Below are 21,884 nucleotides of genomic sequence, written 5' to 3'. Positions count from 1 at the left end.
GACAGTAGAGGTTGAGTACTTTATTATCTAAAGATGGTGAGTTAGAGTGTTGTGTTCATTCATAGTTAAAGACAGTAGAGGTTGAGTACTTTATTATCTAAAGGTGGTAAGTTAGAGTGTTGTGTTCATTCATAGTTAAAGACAGTAGAGGTTGAGTACTTTATTATCTAAAGATGGTAAGTTAGAGTGTTGTGTTCATTCATAGTTAAAGACAGTAGAGGTTGAGTACTTTATTATCTAAAGATGGTAATAGTGTTGTGTTCATTCATAGTTAAAGACAGTAGAGGTTGAGTACTTTATTATCTAAAGATGGTAAGTTAGAGTGCTGTGTTCATTCATAGTTAAAGACAGTAGAGGTTGAGTACTTTATTATCTAAAGATGGTGAGTTAGAGTGTTGTGTTCATTCATAGTTAAAGACAGTAGAGGTTGAGTACTTTATTATCTAAAGATGGTAAGTTAGAGTGTTGTGTTCATTCATAGTTAAAGACAGTAGAGGTTGAGTACTTTATTATCTAAAGATGGTGAGTTAGTGTTGTGTTCATTCATAGTTAAAGACAGTAGAGGTTGAGTACTTTATTATCTAAAGATGGTGAGTTAGAGTGTTGTGTTCATTCATAGTTAAAGACAGTAGAGGTTGAGTACTTTATTATCTAAAGATGGTAAGTTGGAGTATTGTTTGTGTTCATTCATAGTTAAAGACAGTAGAAGTTGAGTACTTTATTATCTAAAGGTGGTAAGTTAGAGTGTTGTGTTCATTCATAGTTAAAGACAGTAGAGGTTGAGTACTTTATTATCTAAAGATGGTAAGTTAGAGTGCTGTGTTCATTCATAGTTAAAGACAGTAGAGGTTGAGTACTTTATTATCTAAAGATGGTAAGTTAGAGTGTTGTGTTCATTCATAGTTAAAGACAGTAGAGGTTGAGTACTTTATTATCTAAAGATGGTAAGTTAGTGTTGTGTTCATTCATAGTTAAAGACAGTAGAGGTAGAGTACTTTATTATCTAAAGATGGTAAGTTAGAGTGTTGTGTTCATTCATAGTTAAAGACAGTAGAGGTTGAGTACTTTATTATCTAAAGATGGTGAGTTAGAGTGTTGTGTTCATTCATAGTTAAAGACAGTAGAGGTTGAGTACTTTATTATCTAAAGATGGTAAGTTGGAGTATTGTTTGTGTTCATTCATAGTTAAAGACAGTAGAAGTTGAGTACTTTATTATCTAAAGGTGGTAAGTTAGAGTGTTGTGTTCATTCATAGTTAAAGACAGTAGAGGTTGAGTACTTTATTATCTAAAGATGGTAAGTTAGAGTGTTGTGTTCATTCATGGTTAAAGACAGTAGAGGTTGAGTACTTTATTATCTAAAGATGGTAATAGTGTTGTGTTCATTCATAGTTAAAGACAGTAGAGGTAGAGTACGTTATTATCTAAAGATGGTAAGTTAGAGTGCTGTGTTCATTCATAGTTAAAGACAGTAGAGGTTGAGTACTTTATTATCTAAAGATGGTGAGTTAGAGTGTTGTGTTCATTCATAGTTAAAGACAGTAGAGGTTGAGTACTTTATTATCTAAAGATGGTGAGTTAGTGTTGTGTTCATTCATAGTTAAAGACAGTAGAGGTTGAGTACTTTATTATCTAAAGATGGTAATAGTGTTGTGTTCATTCATAGTTAAAGACAGTAGAGGTTGAGTACTTTATTATCTAAAGATGGTAAGTTAGAGTGCTGTGTTCATTCATAGTTAAAGACAGTAGAGGTTGAGTACTTTATTATCTAAAGATGGTGAGTTAGAGTGTTGTGTTCATTCATAGTTAAAGACAGTAGAGGTTGAGTACTTTATTATCTAAAGATGGTAAGTTAGAGTGTTGTGTTCATTCATAGTTAAAGACAGTAGAGGTTGAGTACTTTATTATCTAAAGATGGTAAGTTAGGGTGTTGTGTTCATTCATAGTTAAAGACAGTAGAGGTTGAGTACTTTATTATCTAAAGATGGTAATAGTGTTGTGTTCATTCATAGTTAAAGACAGTAGAGGTTGAGTACTTTATTATCTAAAGATGGTAAGTTAGAGTGCTGTGTTCATTCATAGTTAAAGACAGTAGAGGTTGAGTACTTTATTATCTAAAGATGGTGAGTTAGAGTGTTGTGTTCATTCATAGTTAAAGACAGTAGAGGTTGAGTACTTTATTATCTAAAGATGGTGAGTTAGAGTGTTGTGTTCATTCATAGTTAAAGACAGTAGAGGTTGAGTACTTTATTATCTAAAGATGGTAAGTTAGAGTGTTGTGTTCATTCATAGTTAAAGACAGTAGAGGTTGAGTACTTTATTATCTAAAGATGGTAATAGTGTTGTGTTCATTCATAGTTAAAGACAGTAGAGGTTGAGTACTTTATTATCTAAAGATGGTAAGTTAGAGTGCTGTGTTCATTCATAGTTAAAGACAGTAGACGTTGAGTACTTTATTATCTAAAGATGGTGAGTTAGAGTGTTGTGTTCATTCATAGTTAAAGACAGTAGAGGTTGAGTACTTTATTATCTAAAGATGGTAAGTTAGAGTGCTGTGTTCATTCATAGTTAAAGACAGTAGAGGTTGAGTACTTTATTATCGAAAGATGTTAAGGTAGAGTGTTGTGTTCATTCATAGTTAAAGACAGTAGAGGTTGAGTACTTTATTATCTAAAGATGGTGAGTTAGTGTTGTGTTCATTCATAGTTAAAGACAGTAGAGGTTGAGTACTTTATTATCTAAAGATGGTGAGTTAGTGTTGTGTTCATTCATAGTTAAAGACAGTAGAGGTTGAGTACTTTATTATCTAAAGATGGTGAGTTAGAGTGTTGTGTTCATTCATAGTTAAAGACAGTAGAGGTTGAGTACTTTATTATCTAAAGGTGGTAAGTTAGAGTGTTGTGTTCATTCATAGTTAAAGACAGTAGACGTTGAGTACTTTATTATCTAAAGATGGTGAGTTAGAGTGTTGTGTTCATTCATAGTTAAAGACAGTAGAGGTTGAGTACTTTATTATCTAAAGATGGTAAGTTAGAGTGCTGTGTTCATTCATAGTTAAAGACAGTAGAGGTTGAGTACTTTATTATCTAAAGATGTTAAGGTAGAGTGTTGTGTTCATTCATAGTTAAAGACAGTAGAGGTTGAGTACTTTATTATCTAAAGATGGTAAGTTAGAGTGTTGTGTTCATTCATAGTTAAAGACAGTAGAGGTTGAGTACTTTATTATCTAAAGATGGTAATAGTGTTGTGTTCATTCATAGTTAAAGACAGTAGAGGTTGAGTACTTTATTATCTAAAGATGGTGAGTTAGAGTGTTGTGTTCATTCATAGTTAAAGACAGTAGAGGTTGAGTACTTTATTATCTAAAGGTGGTAAGTTAGAGTGTTGTGTTCATTCATAGTTAAAGACAGTAGAGGTTGAGTACTTTATTATCTAAAGATGGTAAGTTAGAGTGTTGTGTTCATTCATAGTTAAAGACAGTAGAGGTTGAGTACTTTATTATCTAAAGATGGTAATAGTGTTGTGTTCATTCATAGTTAAAGACAGTAGAGGTTGAGTACTTTATTATCTAAAGATGGTAAGTTAGAGTGCTGCGTTCATTCATAGTTAAAGACAGTAGAGGTTGAGTACTTTATTATCTAAAGATGGTGAGTTAGAGTGTTGTGTTCATTCATAGTTAAAGACAGTAGAGGTTGAGTACTTTATTATCTAAAGATGGTGAGTTAGTGTTGTGTTCATTCATAGTTAAAGACAGTAGAGGTTGAGTACTTTATTATCTAAAGATGGTGAGTTAGTGTTGTGTTCATTCATAGTTAAAGACAGTAGAGGTTGAGTACTTTATTATCTAAAGATGGTAATAGTGTTGTGTTCATTCATAGTTAAAGACAGTAGAGGTTGAGTACTTTATTATCTAAAGATGGTAAGTTAGAGTGCTGTGTTCATTCATAGTTAAAGACAGTAGAGGTTGAGTACTTTATTATCTAAAGATGGTGAGTTAGAGTGTTGTGTTCATTCATAGTTAAAGACAGTAGAGGTTGAGTACTTTATTATCTAAAGATGGTAAGTTAGAGTGTTGTGTTCATTCATAGTTAAAGACAGTAGAGGTTGAGTACTTTATTATCTAAAGATGGTAATAGTGTTGTGTTCATTCATAGTTAAAGACAGTAGAGGTTGAGTACTTTATTATCTAAAGATGGTAAGTTAGAGTGCTGTGTTCATTCATAGTTAGACAGTAGAGGTTGAGTACTTTATTATCTAAAGATGGTGAGTTAGAGTGTTGTGTTCATTCATAGTTAAAGACAGTAGAGGTTGAGTACTTTATTATCTAAAGGTGGTAAGTTAGAGTGTTGTGTTCATTCATAGTTAAAGACAGTAGAGGTTGAGTACTTTATTATCTAAAGATGGTAAGTTAGAGTGTTGTGTTCATTCATAGTTAAAGACAGTAGAGGTTGAGTACTTTATTATCTAAAGATGGTAATAGTGTTGTGTTCATTCATAGTTAAAGACAGTAGAGGTTGAGTACTTTATTATCTAAAGATGGTAAGTTAGAGTGCTGTGTTCATTCATAGTTAAAGACAGTAGAGGTTGAGTACTTTATTATCTAAAGATGGTGAGTTAGAGTGTTGTGTTCATTCATAGTTAAAGACAGTAGAGGTTGAGTACTTTATTATCTAAAGATGGTGAGTTAGAGTGTTGTGTTCATTCATAGTTAAAGACAGTAGAGGTTGAGTACTTTATTATCTAAAGATGGTAATAGTGTTGTGTTCATTCATAGTTAAAGACAGTAGAGGTTGAGTACTTTATTATCTAAAGATGGTGAGTTAGAGTGTTGTGTTCATTCATAGTTAAAGACAGTAGAGGTTGAGTACTTTATTATCTAAAGGTGGTAAGTTAGAGTGTTGTGTTCATTCATAGTTAAAGACAGTAGAGGTTGAGTACTTTATTATCTAAAGATGGTAAGTTAGAGTGTTGTGTTCATTCATAGTTAAAGACAGTAGAGGTTGAGTACTTTATTATCTAAAGATGGTAATAGTGTTGTGTTCATTCATAGTTAAAGACAGTAGAGGTTGAGTACTTTATTATCTAAAGATGGTAAGTTAGAGTGCTGTGTTCATTCATAGTTAAAGACAGTAGAGGTTGAGTACTTTATTATCTAAAGATGGTGAGTTAGAGTGTTGTGTTCATTCATAGTTAAAGACAGTAGAGGTTGAGTACTTTATTATCTAAAGATGGTAAGTTAGAGTGTTGTGTTCATTCATAGTTAAAGACAGTAGAGGTTGAGTACTTTATTATCTAAAGATGGTGAGTTAGTGTTGTGTTCATTCATAGTTAAAGACAGTAGAGGTTGAGTACTTTATTATCTAAAGATGGTGAGTTAGAGTGTTGTGTTCATTCATAGTTAAAGACAGTAGAGGTTGAGTACTTTATTATCTAAAGATGGTAAGTTGGAGTATTGTTTGTGTTCATTCATAGTTAAAGACAGTAGAAGTTGAGTACTTTATTATCTAAAGGTGGTAAGTTAGAGTGTTGTGTTCATTCATAGTTAAAGACAGTAGAGGTTGAGTACTTTATTATCTAAAGATGGTAAGTTAGAGTGCTGTGTTCATTCATAGTTAAAGACAGTAGAGGTTGAGTACTTTATTATCTAAAGATGGTAAGTTAGAGTGTTGTGTTCATTCATAGTTAAAGACAGTAGAGGTTGAGTACTTTATTATCTAAAGATGGTAAGTTAGTGTTGTGTTCATTCATAGTTAAAGACAGTAGAGGTAGAGTACTTTATTATCTAAAGATGGTAAGTTAGAGTGTTGTGTTCATTCATAGTTAAAGACAGTAGGGGTTGAGTACTTTATTATCTAAAGATGGTGAGTTAGAGTGTTGTGTTCATTCATAGTTAAAGACAGTAGAGGTTGAGTACTTTATTATCTAAAGATGGTAAGTTGGAGTATTGTTTGTGTTCATTCATAGTTAAAGACAGTAGAAGTTGAGTACTTTATTATCTAAAGGTGGTAAGTTAGAGTGTTGTGTTCATTCATAGTTAAAGACAGTAGAGGTTGAGTACTTTATTATCTAAAGATGGTAAGTTAGAGTGCTGTGTTCATTCATAGTTAAAGACAGTAGAGGTTGAGTACTTTATTATCTAAAGATGGTAAGTTAGAGTGTTGTGTTCATTCATAGTTAAAGACAGTAGAGGTTGAGTACTTTATTATCTAAAGATGGTAAGTTAGTGTTGTGTTCATTCATAGTTAAAGACAGTAGAGGTAGAGTACTTTATTATCTAAAGATGGTGAGTTAGAGTGTTGTGTTCATTCATAGTTAAAGACAGTAGAGGTTGAGTACTTTATTATCTAAAGATGGTGAGTTAGTGTTGTGTTCATTCATAGTTAAAGACAGTAGAGGTTGAGTACTTTATTATCTAAAGATGGTGAGTTAGTGTTGTGTTCATTCATAGTTAAAGACAGTAGAGGTTGAGTACTTTATTATCTAAAGATGGTAATAGTGTTGTGTTCATTCATAGTTAAAGACAGTAGAGGTTGAGTACTTTATTATCTAAAGATGGTAAGTTAGAGTGCTGTGTTCATTCATAGTTAAAGACAGTAGAGGTTGAGTACTTTATTATCTAAAGATGGTGAGTTAGAGTGTTGTGTTCATTCATAGTTAAAGACAGTAGAGGTTGAGTACTTTATTATCTAAAGATGGTAAGTTAGAGTGTTGTGTTCATTCATAGTTAAAGACAGTAGAGGTTGAGTACTTTATTATCTAAAGATGGTAATAGTGTTGTGTTCATTCATAGTTAAAGACAGTAGAGGTTGAGTACTTTATTATCTAAAGATGGTAAGTTAGAGTGCTGTGTTCATTCATAGTTAGACAGTAGAGGTTGAGTACTTTATTATCTAAAGATGGTGAGTTAGAGTGTTGTGTTCATTCATAGTTAAAGACAGTAGAGGTTGAGTACTTTATTATCTAAAGATGGTAAGTTAGAGTGCTGTGTTCATTCATAGTTAAAGACAGTAGAGGTTGAGTACTTTATTATCTAAAGATGTTAAGGTAGAGTGTTGTGTTCATTCATAGTTAAAGACAGTAGAGGTTGAGTACTTTATTATCTAAAGATGGTGAGTTAGTGTTGTGTTCATTCATAGTTAAAGACAGTAGAGGTTGAGTACTTTATTATCTAAAGATGGTGAGTTAGTGTTGTGTTCATTCATAGTTAAAGACAGTAGAGGTTGAGTACTTTATTATCTAAAGATGGTAAGTTAGAGTGTTGTGTTCATTCATAGTTAAAGACAGTAGAGGTTGAGTACTTTATTATCTAAAGATGGTAATAGTGTTGTGTTCATTCATAGTTAAAGACAGTAGAGGTTGAGTACTTTATTATCTAAAGATGGTGAGTTAGAGTGTTGTGTTCATTCATAGTTAAAGACAGTAGAGGTTGAGTACTTTATTATCTAAAGGTGGTAAGTTAGAGTGTTGTGTTCATTCATAGTTAAAGACAGTAGAGGTTGAGTACTTTATTATCTAAAGATGGTAAGTTAGAGTGTTGTGTTCATTCATAGTTAAAGACAGTAGAGGTTGAGTACTTTATTATCTAAAGATGGTAATAGTGTTGTGTTCATTCATAGTTAAAGACAGTAGAGGTTGAGTACTTTATTATCTAAAGATGGTAAGTTAGAGTGCTGTGTTCATTCATAGTTAAAGACAGTAGAGGTTGAGTACTTTATTATCTAAAGATGGTGAGTTAGAGTGTTGTGTTCATTCATAGTTAAAGACAGTAGAGGTTGAGTACTTTATTATCTAAAGATGGTGAGTTAGAGTGTTGTGTTCATTCATAGTTAAAGACAGTAGAGGTTGAGTACTTTATTATCTAAAGATGGTAATAGTGTTGTGTTCATTCATAGTTAAAGACAGTAGAGGTTGAGTACTTTATTATCTAAAGATGGTGAGTTAGAGTGTTGTGTTCATTCATAGTTAAAGACAGTAGAGGTTGAGTACTTTATTATCTAAAGGTGGTAAGTTAGAGTGTTGTGTTCATTCATAGTTAAAGACAGTAGAGGTTGAGTACTTTATTATCTAAAGATGGTAAGTTAGAGTGTTGTGTTCATTCATAGTTAAAGACAGTAGAGGTTGAGTACTTTATTATCTAAAGATGGTAATAGTGTTGTGTTCATTCATAGTTAAAGACAGTAGAGGTTGAGTACTTTATTATCTAAAGATGGTAAGTTAGAGTGCTGTGTTCATTCATAGTTAAAGACAGTAGAGGTTGAGTACTTTATTATCTAAAGATGGTGAGTTAGAGTGTTGTGTTCATTCATAGTTAAAGACAGTAGAGGTTGAGTACTTTATTATCTAAAGATGGTAAGTTAGAGTGTTGTGTTCATTCATAGTTAAAGACAGTAGAGGTTGAGTACTTTATTATCTAAAGATGGTGAGTTAGTGTTGTGTTCATTCATAGTTAAAGACAGTAGAGGTTGAGTACTTTATTATCTAAAGATGGTGAGTTAGAGTGTTGTGTTCATTCATAGTTAAAGACAGTAGAGGTTGAGTACTTTATTATCTAAAGATGGTAAGTTGGAGTATTGTTTGTGTTCATTCATAGTTAAAGACAGTAGAAGTTGAGTACTTTATTATCTAAAGGTGGTAAGTTAGAGTGTTGTGTTCATTCATAGTTAAAGACAGTAGAGGTTGAGTACTTTATTATCTAAAGATGGTAAGTTAGAGTGCTGTGTTCATTCATAGTTAAAGACAGTAGAGGTTGAGTACTTTATTATCTAAAGATGGTAAGTTAGAGTGTTGTGTTCATTCATAGTTAAAGACAGTAGAGGTTGAGTACTTTATTATCTAAAGATGGTAAGTTAGTGTTGTGTTCATTCATAGTTAAAGACAGTAGAGGTAGAGTACTTTATTATCTAAAGATGGTAAGTTAGAGTGTTGTGTTCATTCATAGTTAAAGACAGTAGGGGTTGAGTACTTTATTATCTAAAGATGGTGAGTTAGAGTGTTGTGTTCATTCATAGTTAAAGACAGTAGAGGTTGAGTACTTTATTATCTAAAGATGGTAAGTTGGAGTATTGTTTGTGTTCATTCATAGTTAAAGACAGTAGAAGTTGAGTACTTTATTATCTAAAGGTGGTAAGTTAGAGTGTTGTGTTCATTCATAGTTAAAGACAGTAGAGGTTGAGTACTTTATTATCTAAAGATGGTAAGTTAGAGTGCTGTGTTCATTCATAGTTAAAGACAGTAGAGGTTGAGTACTTTATTATCTAAAGATGGTAAGTTAGAGTGTTGTGTTCATTCATAGTTAAAGACAGTAGAGGTTGAGTACTTTATTATCTAAAGATGGTAAGTTAGTGTTGTGTTCATTCATAGTTAAAGACAGTAGAGGTAGAGTACTTTATTATCTAAAGATGGTGAGTTAGAGTGTTGTGTTCATTCATAGTTAAAGACAGTAGAGGTTGAGTACTTTATTATCTAAAGATGGTGAGTTAGTGTTGTGTTCATTCATAGTTAAATACAGTAGAGGTTGAGTACTTTATTATCTAAAGATGGTGAGTTAGTGTTGTGTTCATTCATAGTTAAAGACAGTAGAGGTTGAGTACTTTATTATCTAAAGATGGTAATAGTGTTGTGTTCATTCATAGTTAAAGACAGTAGAGGTTGAGTACTTTATTATCTAAAGATGGTAAGTTAGAGTGCTGTGTTCATTCATAGTTAAAGACAGTAGAGGTTGAGTACTTTATTATCTAAAGATGGTGAGTTAGAGTGTTGTGTTCATTCATAGTTAAAGACAGTAGAGGTTGAGTACTTTATTATCTAAAGATGGTAAGTTAGAGTGTTGTGTTCATTCATAGTTAAAGACAGTAGAGGTTGAGTACTTTATTATCTAAAGATGGTAATAGTGTTGTGTTCATTCATAGTTAAAGACAGTAGAGGTTGAGTACTTTATTATCTAAAGATGGTAAGTTAGAGTGCTGTGTTCATTCATAGTTAGACAGTAGAGGTTGAGTACTTTATTATCTAAAGATGGTGAGTTAGAGTGTTGTGTTCATTCATAGTTAAAGACAGTAGAGGTTGAGTACTTTATTATCTAAAGATGGTAAGTTAGAGTGCTGTGTTCATTCATAGTTAAAGACAGTAGAGGTTGAGTACTTTATTATCTAAAGATGTTAAGGTAGAGTGTTGTGTTCATTCATAGTTAAAGACAGTAGAGGTTGAGTACTTTATTATCTAAAGATGGTGAGTTAGTGTTGTGTTCATTCATAGTTAAAGACAGTAGAGGTTGAGTACTTTATTATCTAAAGATGGTGAGTTAGTGTTGTGTTCATTCATAGTTAAAGACAGTAGAGGTTGAGTACTTTATTATCTAAAGATGGTAAGTTAGAGTGTTGTGTTCATTCATAGTTAAAGACAGTAGAGGTTGAGTACTTTATTATCTAAAGATGGTAATAGTGTTGTGTTCATTCATAGTTAAAGACAGTAGAGGTTGAGTACTTTATTATCTAAAGATGGTGAGTTAGAGTGTTGTGTTCATTCATAGTTAAAGACAGTAGAGGTTGAGTACTTTATTATCTAAAGGTGGTAAGTTAGAGTGTTGTGTTCATTCATAGTTAAAGACAGTAGAGGTTGAGTACTTTATTATCTAAAGATGGTAAGTTAGAGTGTTGTGTTCATTCATAGTTAAAGACAGTAGAGGTTGAGTACTTTATTATCTAAAGATGGTAATAGTGTTGTGTTCATTCATAGTTAAAGACAGTAGAGGTTGAGTACTTTATTATCTAAAGATGGTAAGTTAGAGTGCTGTGTTCATTCATAGTTAAAGACAGTAGAGGTTGAGTACTTTATTATCTAAAGATGGTGAGTTAGAGTGTTGTGTTCATTCATAGTTAAAGACAGTAGAGGTTGAGTACTTTATTATCTAAAGATGGTGAGTTAGAGTGTTGTGTTCATTCATAGTTAAAGACAGTAGAGGTTGAGTACTTTATTATCTAAAGATGGTAATAGTGTTGTGTTCATTCATAGTTAAAGACAGTAGAGGTTGAGTACTTTATTATCTAAAGATGGTGAGTTAGAGTGTTGTGTTCATTCATAGTTAAAGACAGTAGAGGTTGAGTACTTTATTATCTAAAGGTGGTAAGTTAGAGTGTTGTGTTCATTCATAGTTAAAGACAGTAGAGGTTGAGTACTTTATTATCTAAAGATGGTAAGTTAGAGTGTTGTGTTCATTCATAGTTAAAGACAGTAGAGGTTGAGTACTTTATTATCTAAAGATGGTAATAGTGTTGTGTTCATTCATAGTTAAAGACAGTAGAGGTTGAGTACTTTATTATCTAAAGATGGTAAGTTAGAGTGCTGTGTTCATTCATAGTTAAAGACAGTAGAGGTTGAGTACTTTATTATCTAAAGATGGTGAGTTAGAGTGTTGTGTTCATTCATAGTTAAAGACAGTAGAGGTTGAGTACTTTATTATCTAAAGATGGTAAGTTAGAGTGTTGTGTTCATTCATAGTTAAAGACAGTAGAGGTTGAGTACTTTATTATCTAAAGATGGTGAGTTAGTGTTGTGTTCATTCATAGTTAAAGACAGTAGAGGTTGAGTACTTTATTATCTAAAGATGGTGAGTTAGAGTGTTGTGTTCATTCATAGTTAAAGACAGTAGAGGTTGAGTACTTTATTATCTAAAGATGGTAAGTTGGAGTATTGTTTGTATTCATTCATAGTTAAAGACAGTAGAAGTTGAGTACTTTATTATCTAAAGGTGGTAAGTTAGAGTGTTGTGTTCATTCATAGTTAAAGACAGTAGAGGTTGAGTACTTTATTATCTAAAGATGGTAAGTTAGAGTGCTGTGTTCATTCATAGTTAAAGACAGTAGAGGTTGAGTACTTTATTATCTAAAGATGGTAAGTTAGAGTGTTGTGTTCATTCATAGTTAAAGACAGTAGAGGTTGAGTACTTTATTATCTAAAGATGGTAAGTTAGTGTTGTGTTCATTCATAGTTAAAGACAGTAGAGGTAGAGTACTTTATTATCTAAAGATGGTAAGTTAGAGTGTTGTGTTCATTCATAGTTAAAGACAGTAGAGGTTGAGTACTTTATTATCTAAAGATGGTGAGTTAGAGTGTTGTGTTCATTCATAGTTAAAGACAGTAGAGGTTGAGTACTTTATTATCTAAAGATGGTAAGTTGGAGTATTGTTTGTGTTCATTCATAGTTAAAGACAGTAGAAGTTGAGTACTTTATTATCTAAAGGTGGTAAGTTAGAGTGTTGTGTTCATTCATAGTTAAAGACAGTAGAGGTTGAGTACTTTATTATCTAAAGATGGTAAGTTAGAGTGCTGTGTTCATTCATAGTTAAAGACAGTAGAGGTTGAGTACTTTATTATCTAAAGATGGTAAGTTAGAGTGTTGTGTTCATTCATAGTTAAAGACAGTAGAGGTTGAGTACTTTATTATCTAAAGATGGTAAGTTAGTGTTGTGTTCATTCATAGTTAAAGACAGTAGAGGTAGAGTACTTTATTATCTAAAGATGGTAAGTTAGAGTGTTGTGTTCATTCATAGTTAAAGACTGTAGAGGTTGAGTACCTCTCCAACTCTCCTGATAGGAGGATGTGCTCTACCTCTCCAACTCTCCTGATAGGAGGATGTGCTCTACCTCTCCAACTCTCCTGATAGGAGGATGTGCTCTACCTCTCCAACTCTCCTGATAGGAGGATGTGCTCTAGCTCTTATCTATCTATCTCAGTCCCGTCTCCAACCTGCCATTTCTCTAAAAAATCCTGTAAAAAGTAGTGGCTTCTCAGATTCATGCTCACCTCTCCAACAATGACCTCTATGAACAGTTCCAATCTGGTTTTCGCCCCCGTCACTCACAGAAACAGCCCTCCTCAAAATCACTAATGACCTCCTGATGGCAGCTGACTCCGGACTATTATCCATCCTCATCCTCCTCGATCTAAGCGCCGCATTTGACACCATATCTCACTCCACCCTCCTTAACCGACTAGCCTCCAGTGGAATCTCCCACACATCCCTAGACTGGTTCCACTCATATCTCTCTGGTCGTACTCAGATCTCTCTGGTCGTACTCAGTTCATTCATAAATTCATATTCAAATTCATAAATAAAAAAATATATATATATATTTAATACATTTTTTTTTTTTTTTATATATCCTCAAACTAAATCCTCAATTTGAATAAAGTGATTAAATGAGGCTTTTTTTATTAAATCAACTTTATTTAATGAATATAACAGCAGTTTTTTTAATACTATAATATTAGTGTAGCCTAATCTTTATCTGCAACTGTGAAGAAAACCCCCATTGGTTTAAACTGAATGAATAGACACATACAAATAATATATATAATTAAAAAAAAAATTTTTAATTTATTTATTAAAAATAAAAAATTCGGTCTTACGACGTTGTAGTATTTAGTCCTCCTTACATTCCATGGTCTGATCTAACAGTTTGATCGAATCTCCTCTGTCTTGGACATTGGTTAAAATGATGCAACAGGGGGGCGTGGCTAGGCGAGCAATGGAGTAACACGCTGTTCGTTCGAGCTCCCGTTGAGTCTATTTTATTTATTAATTTAATAAGCTTACAGATTTACAAAACTTAGTGAATCTTACTCAGGGTACATTTGTTCAAACCAATGGACATTGTTTACACGGACAGAAGGCAGCAAACCTACGTAAATACAAATACGTCCAGACTTCAAGCAGGCCTGAAAAAGCCTCGACTTCCAGTTCCGAGCCACCACCGTCCACACCGTCAAAGATGTCCGGCGTGGATACCACAGCCTTAAAGGCGGAGATTCTCCTCGCGCTGAAATCGGAACTCGCAGAGATAATACAATCGGAATTGAAAGGTGCACTTTCCAAAGAGTTCAACCTTATTAGAAATGATTTGAAAGTGATGAATGAGGAAATGCAAGGCTGTGTCGCGGCACTACGCGTGGACATGGACAAAATGGAGGCCTCGGTTAAGGACGTGGAAGGTGGTCTCTCGATGTGGTCAGACGAGGTGGTAACGTTACAAACCACAGTCGAAGACTTAAAATCAGAGGTGGCGGGTCTCAGAGGGAAGTGTGAGGACATGGAAGGAAGAATAAGGAGGTGCAACGTGAGGATAATTGGGGTGGCCGAGACGGATGGCTCAAGCTCCACAGCTTCGGTCTCCAAACTACTGAAGGACGTGCTGCAAATGGATAATGAGATACTGGTCGACCGCTCGCACAGAACGCTGGGACCGAAGAGGAAGGACGGGAAGCCACGCGCCATTGTGGCTAAACTTCACTACTTCCAAGACTGTGTCGAAGTGTTGAGCCGGGCGCGCGCCCGGGCTCCATTACAGGCCAGCGGTGTGTCTATTGCGATCTTCCCGGACTATGCAGCGAGCGTCGCCAGAGCCAGGGCTGCATTCACGGAGGTGAGGAAGTTACTGCGCGGCCGACAGGACACCCGGTACGGCATTTTATTCCCAGCCCGGTTTCGCATCACGTTCAAGGGAGAGGATAAAGAGTTAATTGAGGCGGGGGAAGCTATGGACTACGTCAGAAAGAACATTGTGCATGCAGCGACAGAGGAGGTTGGGTAGGCCCTTGGTACACACAATGTTAGCAGTCTCTACAAAAGAAAGAGTGGAAGATTCGCGAGATACAGTTTGCTCTGCACACCATTATAAACGTTTTCGATCAGAAGAGGGAGATACTCAGATGTTTATATGTTATATATGTAGTTTCAAGTTTCTTTAATAGTTGTCATACAGAAGTACAGAATACTTTTATACAAAATGCTTCTTACCGTACAGATGTTGTGAATGATGTCTTGATCTCAAAGGGTCACTACTTGTCAGAGGGCCACTGTAAAATCTGCTATTTAACGATCTAGTGTAATGATTCATCCAATCAGTCTCAGGAATAACCACTGGTTACAATTATTAAGTTAGGTTACACACTCAACATCTAGCAACTCTCTGATCCTATACCAACAGAGCACATAGAAAGAGAAGATGTTTAGGTGTGTACGAGCCACTTATAATATGCAGGTGATGTGAATAAGGTATCATTTTAACACAAACAGGACAACATTTGTATAGAGGCTACTGTAATGTCTACTGTGTGATAATGTATGTGTAGCATCACCTGCCTAATATTGAGAAGACACCACTAGACTGAGGAATTCACCAATCTATCTAGACCATATATCAAGCAAAGTAGTTCACCTACTCAGCTTCGAGAACTTGCCAATGGTCATGGCTAAGCCATACGATTTATTTAACATCCAGCGGATCTCCAGTCCTATACTAATAGCCACTTATGGAGTGCAGGTGAAGTAGATAGTGTATCATTCTGGCCCCAACAGGACAGTATATGTATGCACATATAGAGACATATGAGCATTTGCACACACGTCCACACTTACGTTGACACACACGCACGCACTCCTAATGGATACATTCTTACATTTATGCTGCTGCACATAATTGATACACTATCTAGACATATCACACACACATGGGCGCATAGTACGCACATGCACAGACATACATACACATGTACACATTACACAGATACATGGGCATAGACCCACACTTACTCCTACACACCCATACGCTAACTCCCTGGCTGTGTCCGATACATCCATGCACACACACACACATACATAGGTACACGTGCATACAACTGCACGAACACGGAAGGGCATGCGCCCAGACACACACCCGCGTATAAACATGTCGACACGCGCACACTCCCACACCTCTTCCAACTTACTCTATATCACACAACCAGGCACCCTTTTTTTTCTCTTCTTTTTTTTGTGTCTAGCGGGGCAGGCTGATCGCCCTTGCTAGGGAAGAGGTTGTTCTGCCTTACTTCGGGACCTGCTTAATGCTTAATGTGATATTGCTAATATACGGTTATGCTTGACGTTTACTGTCGCCACCTATATAATTCTACCCGGTTGGGTGCATTCCACTAGACAGTGGAAGATTCTATATAGTACCAAGATCTGAGTAAAGATTTTTTACTTTTACTTTTCTTTTTTCCCTTTATTATTATAATTATAATTATAATTATAATTATTATTATAATTATTATTATTATTATTATTATTATTATTATTATTATTATTATTATTATTATTATTATTATTATTATTATTATTATTATTATATATATTTTTTTCCCTCCTAAGAGGCTCGACGGTGGTCTGAGCGGCAGGCTCTATAGATAGAAAACCTCCAACACAAGCACATTATGTGTGGATTTGTTTCTGAAGGGTACTTAGGACACCTTGCTTTTATGGGTGTCAGGGGGGGGGGGGGGGGGGGGTTACCAGACTTGTACATTCAACATGCATAAATTATCAGATGTCTGTTTTGTTTTTCACCTGCAGCTGTGCTGAGCTCTCTCTAGGTTCCAGATGCATGGCCACTCTCATCTACTATGATCGACACGGGTGATACCATGGGGCTGGAAGGGTGCTCTGTCAATTTCATGAGTTGGAATGTTAAATCACTCAACCACCCAGTAAAGCATAAGAAGGTGCTTACACATTTAAAACAACTCAATGTAGACATAGCGTTTTACAGGAGACACACTTAAAAACTACGGACCATGGGGCGGCTACGTGGCGTAGTGGGCAAGGCGCTCGCCACGAATGCGGAGACGCTGGGCTCGCCTGTTCGAACCCAGCGCTCCACATTGCTTTCAGTTTAGCTGGTCGTTCATACTAATACACATTGGCCGTATTAGGGGGTGGGAAACTGATGGGTGGGGATCGGGCGTTGTGGACAGCGACTCCTACAGGTCGGTTGGTGCGCCTGCGCAGTAGAATCAGGAAGTGTCAGGGGCAGCGTGAGCCTCCCACGCGTTACTCCTCGCCACTGAGAGATCGAGCTGCGCAGGTGAAAAGATGCGACTGCTGTTACCTCAAGTACCGGAGGGGACTTGTGCTATGTATGACTTAGTCCACATTGCAGCCGGCTTGTGGGAGGCAAGAAACAGCGTTCGTGACAGGGGAGGGTTGAATTGGATGATACGAAATTGGGATGGGAGAAAATATATAGAAAATGGGAGAAAAAGTGGATAAAAAAAAAAAAACTACGGACCATGATCGACTGAGGGGGGGGTGGGTGGGACAGATGTATCACTCCAACTTCCACACAAGGGCCAGAGGAGCAGCCATTTTGATAGATAAAAACACGCCATTTACTATGTCAAGTGTAGAGGCCGACCCTGCAGGGCGCTATATTATAGTGGTGGGGAAACTGCATTCATTTCCGGTCATTCTGGCTAATATCTACGCACCAAACTGGGACAACCCTTCGTTCTTCACCAGCCTTTTTTCTCGCCTACCGGATATGACCTTGCACAATCTCATCCTTGGCGGCGACATGAATTGTGCACTCTCCCCGGTGCTGGACCGTAGCTCGTCCAGGAAGGCCCCCCAGTCTAGCTCGGCCTGCGCAATCCGGCGCTTTCTCAAATCATATGGGGTAGCTGACGTGTGGCGGTTTCGTAATCCTACATCCAGAGGATACTCCTTTTTTCCCCCGGTCCATAATACCTTCTCGCGCATAGACAGCTTTCTCCTGGATAAGAGACTCCTTCCCCTCGTAACATAATGCAAATACGGAGCGATAGTTATCTCAGACCATGGTCCCTTAGTTATGAAAATGAGTATCCCAAATACACGGCTCGGCCACCGCCAGTGGAGACTCAACCTGTTGCTCCTGTCGGAGGAAGCCTTCACAAACTTCATCACCTCGGAAATTACATTATTTCTCGACATTAATAAGACTCCGGGAATGTCTTCTTTAACCATTTGGGAATCACTGAAGGCGTACTTAAGGGGACAGGTGATTTCATATTGCGCCAACCAAAAGAAGATAAATACGGCACACCTTAAGCAACTGACGGATGAGATTTTGGAGCTAGATAGACTACATAGCCACTCGCCATCAACTGACACGTTGAAAAAACATATGTCGCTGCGAACTGAGTTTGACCTCCTGTCAACGCGACAGGCTGAGTACCTTATTACTAAAACGCGACAGGGGTACTATGAACATGGGGAGAAGGCCGGACGGATACTTGCCCATCAGCTGCGACAGAGAACTGCCAACCAGTCCATCCCCACTATCAACGACGAGCGGGGCTCAAAAGCCACTGACAACCTTGAAATTAATAAAAGCTTTAAAACTTTCTACCAATCGTTATACACCTCAGACTCGCAAGTGGGGCCCTCCACGCTAGACGATTTCTATAGGACCCTCCGCGTCACGACAGTCGACCCAGAGAGGGCCGCAGATCTGGAGGGGGAACTTACGGTTGCAGAGATTACGTCAGCGATTAGATCTATGCAGAGTGGCAAGTCCCCGGGGCCAGACGGCTACCCTACAGACTTCTACAAAAAATTCTCAACCCAGCTGTCCCCGCTGCTGCTAGCCGTATCTGATGAATCATTCTCAACAAATTCTCTTCCTCCGACCATGCGCCAAGCTGTTATCTCCTTAATTCTTAAGAAAGACAAGAACCCGCTGGAATGCGACTCGTTCCGTCCAATTTCCCTCCTTAACGCCAATGTCAAGGATCTCGCTAAGGTTCTGGCCCGTCGTCTGGAGGGGGTTCTACCCTCGATTATCTCGCCGGACCAAACAGGCTTCATCAGGAATCGGTACTCTTTCTTTAATATCAGACGCTTCCTAAATATCCTGTATAGCCTCTCTCCACCCGGAACACCTGAGGTGGTCCTCTCCCTTGATGCGGAAAAAGCGTTTGATCGGGTGGAGTGGGACTATCTTTTTCACACTCTGGAGAGGTTTGGGTTTGGCCCTAAATAGCTTGGATTAAAATTCTATATACGTCTCCGATGGCTGCCGTTCGCACCAACAACAATCTATCCACCTACTTTGAACTCCATAGGGGTACGAGACAGGGATGTCCTTTATCTCCATTCCTTTTCGCGATCGCAATGGAGCCCCTTGCGCTGGCTCTGAGGCAGAACACCGATATCAAGGGGTCGGGGATCATGCGCGCGGGCTCGGAGCATAAAGTCTCGCTCTACGCAGACGACATGTTGATGTATATATCACAACCCCAAACGAGTCTTCCTCGGTTAATGACCCTACTTGTGGACTTCGGCAAAATATCCGGATACAAAATTAACATTCAAAAAAGCGAACGGATGCCCGTCAGCACCTCGGCGGATCGGATACCTCGGAGCACATTCCCGTTTAAAATTAGCCCTAAAAAGTTCAAGTACCTCGGGATATGGATCACGCATGAACATAAGGACCTATATATGGCTAACTATCAACCTTTACTGTCTGGTCTGGCGAGAGATATTGAACGTTGAGACCCCCTGTCGCTATCCCTGGGTGGGAGAATCAACACAATAAAGATGAATGTATTGCCGAAATTTCTATATGTATTTCCAGTCTTTCTGACTAAAACATTCTTCTCCAAGATAAACAACCAGATATCCTCCTTTATCTGGAACAAAAAACCGCCCCGGATCAAAAGATCTATGCTGCAGAGACCCCGTGTAATGGGTGGGATGGCGCTTCCAAACTTGATTTACTACTACTGGGCAGCAAACATAAGATCGTTATTATACTGGGTAAAGGGCGAGGACACAGCCCCCTGGTGGACAGTGCTGGAGAGAGCGTCGGTTAAATCAACCTCCCTATCTGCCTTGTTATGTGCTAAGCTCCCGTTCACACAGCCCATATCTAGCTTTACCTCGAACCCAGTTGTCATCCATTCGATAAAAGCGTGGAACCAATTTAGAAGAACCTTCTCCCTCAGGGAACTATCACTGGCTGCTCCGATCACAAGACATCACATGTTTGTCCCATCAACGATGGATAAGGCCTTCGACAGTTTGGTTGGGAGTGGAGTGATTACGCTGTCTGACCTCTATATAGACGGCAACTTTGCCTCCTTTGAACAGCTAGTACAGAAATACAAGATCCCTAGGTCACACCTCTATAGATACTTGCAACTCCGGAGCTTCGTAACTTCGAACTCGGACTGCTACCCGGTGTGCCCTCCTGCCTCCCTTTTAGACTCAATCTTGAACTGTAAATTGTATGCGGCACGGTGGTGTAGTGGTTAACACTGTCGCCTCACAGCAAGAAGGTCCAGGGTTCGAATCCCGCTTGGGGACCAGGTTTCCATGGTGCCAGTTACCCAGGTGGGGTATCTCCCAGGCCTTTCTGTGTGGAGTTTGCATGTTCTCCCCGTGCTCGCAAGGGTTTCCCCCCGATAAGATAAACCCAATGGAAAAACATGCACAACAACAAGATCGCTAACGCTGTGGCGTCCTTGACGAAGACGGACAGGAGCACTTGGATTGGTCCCCTGGCGCGGCTCACGTTGTGCCTGTCTGCTCCCGGCTGCCCTTGGGGGGGAAGGACGACGGGATGGGTTAATCGCAGATACGAATTGCATGCATGCATCGCATGTGTGCCAATTGATGACCTCGGAGCAGGTCCTAAATTATAAATTATAATTATTATAAATTGATCCAGAAACAGGCTATAAGCAGAATTCATGAACTACTTAATAGAAGCAACTCGACACCTTTAAATCTCCTCAGGGGCAGATGGGAGACTGACTTAGGTGAACCAATCGCAGAAGACACATGGGACAAAATAATACAGGGGATTTTCTCCTCTTCCATTTGCCTTAAACATGCGGTTATCCAATTTAAAATTGTACACAGACTGCATTGGTCTAAAGACAGGCTCTCTAAGATATATCCCGACATAGACCCTCTATGCGACCGCTGCAGACAGGCTCCAGCCACTCTGCTCCACATGTTCTGGACGTGCCCAAAGTTACACACCTATTGGCAGACCATCTTTGACACCTTCTCTAAGATATTTGGAAAGGAAGTGGAGCCATCACCATATATTGCATTATTCGGAGTGGCCCCAGCAGACATCCACTTTAGATGGTGGGAATCTAGAATGCTGGCCTTCTGTTCACTCTTGGCCAGAAGGCTGATACTGTTCAAATGGAAGGACCCAGGTTCACCTGTCTACGGCCACTGGATGAGAGAGGTCATGTATCATATTAAACTGGAGAAGATCAGGTATACTATCAGAGGTTGTACTGAAAAATTCCACAATATTTGGGATCCTTTCCTAACTTTCTTTGAGGGTATGGAAGCGGATAATGTGACAGAGGCGATCTGACTGGCCTTCCTGGTCTCTCAGCTTGTTGTTAATTTATTATTTTTTTTTTATTATGTTCTTACTTTTCTTCTTCTCTATCTACAGAATGCAAGAGATATGTGACTGCTGTCTGGTGATTTAAAAGCTAAAAGGAAAAACAATGATTAACAACGATCTAAGATATTTTAGAATGATTCTGTCTGGTATAGGGGTGGGGGGAAGGGAGGGAGGGCCTTATTTTTTAGTAATTTTCTTTGGCCCATGTGGGACCGCCTGTGAAAATTGAATCTTCAAATAAAAAAACCTTGTTCAAAAAAATAAAATTAAAAATTCGAATTTTGATTTAGAATTCGAATGCCAACGTAACAAATTCGAACGTTCGAACATGTCTGATTCTCCATAAATACAACATCATTTCCACTGTTACGCGGACGACACCCAGCTCTATGTTTCCTCCAAACCCACTTCCACCCCCCCCCCCTCTTCCTTCTGTGCCTGTTTACAGGAAATCAAATCCTGGTTCACTTCAAATTTCCTCAAACACAGTGATACAGTGATAAAACAGAGGTAGTCCTCATTGGCTCCAAGTCCACACTCACCAAGCACCCCAGTTTCACCCTCACCATAGACAAGGGTTAAGAGTCTGGGTGTCGTCCTCAACAGCACCCTATCATTCCATTCCCACATCAACAACACCATCCGGTC

General features: G+C 37.7%; 1 protein-coding gene across 1 annotated transcript in view; it reads right to left on the bottom strand.

The window, feature by feature from the left end:
• cep97 (centrosomal protein 97) overlaps positions 1-21,884 on the bottom strand; it is a gene marked incomplete at its 3' end in the record, with an annotated part of 281,714 nt that overhangs the window by 193,488 nt on the left and 66,342 nt on the right.

This window comes from Notolepis coatsorum, assembly GCF_963971535.1.
Source record: "Notolepis coatsorum genome assembly, chromosome: 5".
Lineage (NCBI taxonomy): Eukaryota > Metazoa > Chordata > Actinopteri > Aulopiformes > Paralepididae > Notolepis > Notolepis coatsorum.
The sequence above is the reverse complement of the archived record's forward strand: the minus strand, read 5'-3'. Positions and strand labels throughout refer to the sequence as shown.